This window comes from Nomascus leucogenys, chromosome 16 (assembly GCF_006542625.1).
Source record: "Nomascus leucogenys isolate Asia chromosome 16, Asia_NLE_v1, whole genome shotgun sequence".
Taxonomy (NCBI): Eukaryota; Metazoa; Chordata; class Mammalia; order Primates; family Hylobatidae; genus Nomascus; species Nomascus leucogenys.
This window is the reverse complement of record NC_044396.1, coordinates 9,678,395-9,684,038: the sequence shown is the minus strand read 5'-3', so window position 1 is coordinate 9,684,038 and position 5,644 is coordinate 9,678,395. Positions and strand designations below refer to the sequence as shown.

Below are 5,644 nucleotides of genomic sequence, written 5' to 3'. Positions count from 1 at the left end.
AAATTTTACCCATATATTGGGTGATTTTCACTTTCTAAATATAGGAAATATTAACGAAAAAATTAAAATAATTAAGGCTTTTGGTGCAAATATAGAGGTAAAGCATTTTGTGCTGTGTGCACTGGCTTTCTGTTATAAAGATGTTGCCACCAAGCCATGTTATTAATTCTTAGAATATTGTCATTGTACATTTAACTTTTACTTTTTAGTCTCTTTTTCTCCTTCAAGTCTTTTGACTAAATCCATTTTGCATTATTTTATCTAATTATATTGTTGTATCTTGTAAACTTTTAACACTTTTGTTGAATGTCCTAAGTATATTCCAACCACTTGAACACTTTTTGTTTAATTTTTTACATTTTACTTTTAGGGTTTATTTTAGCAAGTTCTAGTTTGTCTGATTTTTTACATTTCTCTTTTTTCTTGTTTATTTTAATTATGGTCTTTATATTGTATTTTTATTTCTGCTAAATGTACTTTTAGTTTTTCTTGACTAGCAGAAAATATTTTAGGAGTAGCTATTTAAATAACTCATACCCTAGTTTTAATAGTTTTAATCCTTTATTTGGCCTTCATGGATCTTTGGTCCTTTCTATGTCTTTTTGTAGCAAAACAGATAATGCAAAATTCCGTGGTTTTTGCCTGTGTAATTATGAATCCAAAGACAGGGCATGCAATAGTTGGCGGTTTAACAAAAGAGAGAGGTTGGCTGATAATCCTATTGATGAAAGGTACCTCTCTCCTGGATAAATTTAATCAAACAGTAAGTGTTCAAAAGATACTTGGGATTTCTTTTATATTCCTGTATGCTAAGGCAACATTGACTAGGGCAGGGGTTATATAATTTTGGAATAAAGACAGTTTACTCTTCTGGAGATTACCTAACAAACGAAAAACAACCCTTATACAAGCAGCATGACCTTGTCTGTTATTTTAGAGCAAAAAGAATCCTGGCCTCATCTCTTACTTTAACCCTCAATTGTACTAAAACAAGGGTGGACTCCTTAATAGTGTTGCTCATGACTTTAGAAGAACTTTTTATTGTTTTTTTTTTTTAAACAAGGCTTGTGTATTCGCAACCCGCTGTAGTGGGCTCATGCATGTAATCCCAACACTTTGGGAGGCTGAGATGGGACGATCACTTGAGCTCAGGAGTTTGAGACCAGCCTGGGCAACATGGTGAAATCCCATCTCTACAGAAAATACAAACAAAAAGTAACCAGGGGTGGTGATGTACGCCTGTAGTCCCAGCTACTCAGGGGGCTGAGGTGGGAGAATCTCTTGGGCCCAGAAGGTTAAGGTCAAGGCTGCAGTGAGCCGAGATCGTGCCCCTGCACTATAGCGTGGGCAACAGAATGAGACCCTGTCTCAAAAAAAGAAAAAAAAAAGAGGGGGGGCTCCTTTCAATGTTAGCCAAGGAATATGGATATAGGTCCTAGTGACCTAATATTGATTATCACTTTTTTCTCAGTTTTACTCCAAGATTTCCAGCTTACTTCCTCATTACAGAATGATTTTTTTTCGCCCTGCCTCACAATATAATTACTCTTCCAAATCCCCCCTTTCTGAAGAATTATAGATGCTCGGTTTTCTACATTTCTCATTATCAGTGACACAAAGGTAGGAGTTGCACGTGATTATTCTTCTCAGCTGATTTACTTCTCTCTTTGCATGCATCTCCTCATAAAATCTAGTCTAGGAGCTGGGGGACTGTTCCACAAGAAAAAAAAAAAGTTAAACACGAGATGTAACCTGCATTAGGCCTGCTGTATCCAGTGAGCAGTGATGTCTGTCAAGCCATGGTCATAAACCTTCACTTTCCACATCTCCCTGAGGCAAATAATAGGTTATTTCTATACTGAAAAGACTGCCAGACTATACTTTCCAGTGGCTAACGTAATTACAAACAATTTAGATCTTTTAACTCCCCTCTTTGTCTCTAATATTTTATCCTTCTAAGATGCCTAGATTATAAAAAAAACTAAACCCACTTCTTTTTTTTTTTTTTTAGAAGATTCACATCTGTTTAATGTATATAAAGCCAAGGAAAAGACAGTCCCGAACTCAATCGAAAAATATTCTGTGCAATCCATATGGTGGGGTTGAGGGAAAAGGGACGAAGCTGTAGAACCCACACCCGAACATGTACAAAAAATAACTTACATAGCAATCCCCACCCTCAAGGATGATGCAGATCTGCTCAGCCCCCAGGGCTCGGGGGCACATTGCAGACATGGCACTGCGGGAGCCAACCAATGTGGGCCCCAGGTGCAGGTAGGAGTGAGGAGTGCATGAGTCCAGAGGGGTGGGCGGCTATTAGGAGGCCTTGAAGCAGTTGCTGCCAGAGCACGAGCTCAGCAGCTTGTCCACCATGGTGAGGGCGTAGCGGAGCTGGCTGGCCAGCTCCTTGCAGCCGCCTTACTCCTCCAGGAGACTCAGGCGGTTAGGTGCGGAAGTTCCGCTTCTCGTAGATGTAGGTGACGGCTGCCATCAGTGGGCACAAGATGAGCTTGGTGTGATCCTGGAAGAAGCTGATCTGCACGCTGCTGTTGCTGAGGTGCAGCATGATGGCGCTGCGGGTATAGAATCAGGTCCGCAGGTAGGGCAGCCGGGCGAGCTCATCGCCTTCGCGCGGCGTGATGTTGGCACCTGCCTTCAGCAAGTGCTCGCTCAAGTAACTGCGGAAATATTTAAGGAGTGTGATCTTCTTCATCAAGGAATGGGGATGGGAACTCACGGTGAGGTAGGACTCGGTGCCATCACACTTTATGTGTGGTTACCATCACTGAAGAGCACCTCCACGCTGTTATCACACAGCTGATACCCAGGGCCGTACTTAATAGTCCACCCACTTGCTGACCCAGAAGATGGAGATGCAGGCAGGATCTTCAGCCTCCTCTTGCCTGACCAGCCTTCCCTGCGAGGGCTTGGAGGCATTGACGCTGTGCAGCTGCTGCGGCATATCACTGAGGTGGCAGTCGACCACCTCACGCGTGTCTCAAACTGCTGGCTCTTCTTTTTCCCAGGGACACTCAGGTAGGGGGTTCTCTAAGCATTTACTGAGGACCGTGAGGGGCTTTCTGTTGCTGGGGTCCAGGCTGCTGGGAGCGATGGAAAACCTCAGTGGAATGGTGAGGCAGGTGATGGGGAGACGGGCTGGGATGTAGCCAGAAGTAAAGAACTCATTGTTAAGCAGCTCATTAATGGTTGGGCGGGCAGTGGGATCTGTCTGAAGCATCTTCTGAATGAGGGAGGCGGCCACAGGGTTGATGTGCTTGGGAATATTGTATTCACTCTTCTTGATCCGGAGGTAGGTCTCTTTTAGGCAAGAAGTCCCAAAAGGTGGTTTGCCCACTAACAAGGTATACATGATACACCCAATGGACCACACATCCACCTCGAAACTGTGCCCTTTCTTGCTCAGCACCTCAGTAGCTATGTAATCAGGAGTTCCGCACAGGGTCTTCTTTCTCTCCGCATCATATTCGACTTTGGTTACCAGTCCCAAATCCCCTGTTTTCACCTCCAGATCCTCGTTCAGGAAAAAGTTGCTCAGCTTGAGGTCTCGGTGAATAACTCGGTTTCAGCGCAGGCACTGGCAGCCAAGCACGATGTGCCGCAGACCACAGGGTGTGGGGCCTCAGGCTCAGTTAGGGCTTTCCTCCCCTCGTGCGGCTCCGGGAGGGACCTCCGGCGGCAGAGCTCCGACACCACGAACACAAAGTCGTTGTCCTCGAAAAAACCGTTGAATCCCGTGACGTGCTGCTGGGCGAGGCTGCGGTGAATGGATATTCGCATGGACATCTCCTTCTGGACAGGCATGAGCAGCGGCGACTTACGCACAATCTTGCCCGCGAACACAACCTTGTTGTCCGCGTCTGAGATCTCGAGGCACTTGGCAAAGCCGCCCTTGCCCAAAAAGCGGCCCCGCACATAGCGCTGCCGGCTGCGTGGGTCCACTAGGACTTCCGGGATCTCCTTCGCCGGTGGAGCAGCCGCCAGAGCTCCGGGAGCTGTAACTCCGGGGACCCCGGCTTTCCCAGGGATGGCCGGTGCCCGTGTCACTTCCCTGCAGTCACCGCTGCAGTCATGTTCCCGGAGCTGCTCAGCAGACGTGGATCCCAGCAGAGGCTCGGCACCTCTCCGCTCCTCCACGAATTCCTAAACCCACTTTCTTTAAGGCTTTCGGCTCTTTCCTCTCTGGTTATAAAGGAAACAATATAAGAGACCTGGCCATGACAAGCCTAATTAATATAGCAGGCAGTGGTGAGAAGTGGAAGTTCATGACATCCTCTTTACTTCCACTCACAGGCTCAGGTAAACATTTCATAGGTTTCCCATTTAGATTCTGACATCCGTTAAGTTAGAAATAACATGCCTCAGCATTTATAGACCTCTTGCCAAAATTGTCAACTAACTTGCTTTTACAAGGAAAACTTTTTATCCCTGATATCATCTACATCCTAAAAACTGGCATAATTATTTCTCATGACAACACCCGGCTTGATAAAGACATTGTTAAAGTCAGGATTTCAGGATTGGTCAGTCTGAACTTGGAGAATTGAATTGTCTTCCCTGGGCTGCTCATTTCCTGATAATATGTGGCTCCAGGAGAAACATGTCTGACCAAATTGGGTTTAATCAATGAATTTAAAAGAAGAAGCCACCAATCAAAATCTAAAACAGAAAGATTAATTGTTGCTTACTCAGTGAGGGAAAATGGTGCTTGCAGGATGCAATGTCTTTGAATAAAGCAAACTGCTGATCTTCTACAGGGTTTGGACAAGTGAGATTGATGGCCACACAGAAGCAAGACCTGTTAGGGATGTGTCGACCTTTAACTGTGGAGAGTTAGTTATTTAGGTGTAGATGTTGCACATTAGCTGAATCCCAGAAGTATGGCTCTATCGCAAAATGCTAGGCATCCAGAAGTGTTATTACTGATGTGAGGTTGTCATTGGTCAGTTAGAATTGTTTCACACCAGATCTGGTAGTTGCTTGTTACTACAGCTAAAGAATAATCAGTGTTTTTTTTTTTTCTAGATAATTAAAATGTTTTGCTCTCATTGAATATTTTACATACTACTTTGTACTAGCATTATACATGCCAATGTTTCATCTAATTGACTATATTTTAGTACTTTAAGGGATGTTATCTTATGACTTTTTATCCCCATTTCCTATAGCATCCTGCATAATAAGTTATAATCACAAGCCCCAGTGGGGTAAGACATACTACATGGCCAAACTCTTCCGGAATTTAGCAGTAGTGCTGCCAGAAGAAAGAGGTACAGGATCCTTTTAACAGGTTCAAGGAAAATGGATGGGAAAATAACAAACACAGAGGTGGCTATAGTTACATCACACATAAAATCTAGTATACAGTAAACATATGGAAGGCTAGGACAGAAGTCAAAAGTGGAACCTAAAAACACTCTTCTATAGACCCTTCTTTGCTTCTATGGCTCCTCAAACCTGCCTTCATCTGGGATCTCATCTGCACGTTCAGGTCTGGTCCAATTCCCTTTGCCAAAACTGACCTTCTTAATTTTTCTCTGCCCCACCAACCTCTTCCCAGGTCAGCAGCACTGCAACATTATTCACATCTAAAACCTGATCTTTCCCAGAACACAGGCCTCTTCTT

General features: G+C 44.3%; 1 pseudogene; it reads right to left on the bottom strand.

Moving 5' to 3' along the window:
- Nucleotides 1-2,316: 2,316 nt before the first annotated feature.
- LOC100582272 lies at nucleotides 2,317-4,091 on the bottom strand (annotated as a pseudogene).
- Between the last annotated feature and the right edge of the window lie 1,553 nt (nucleotides 4,092-5,644).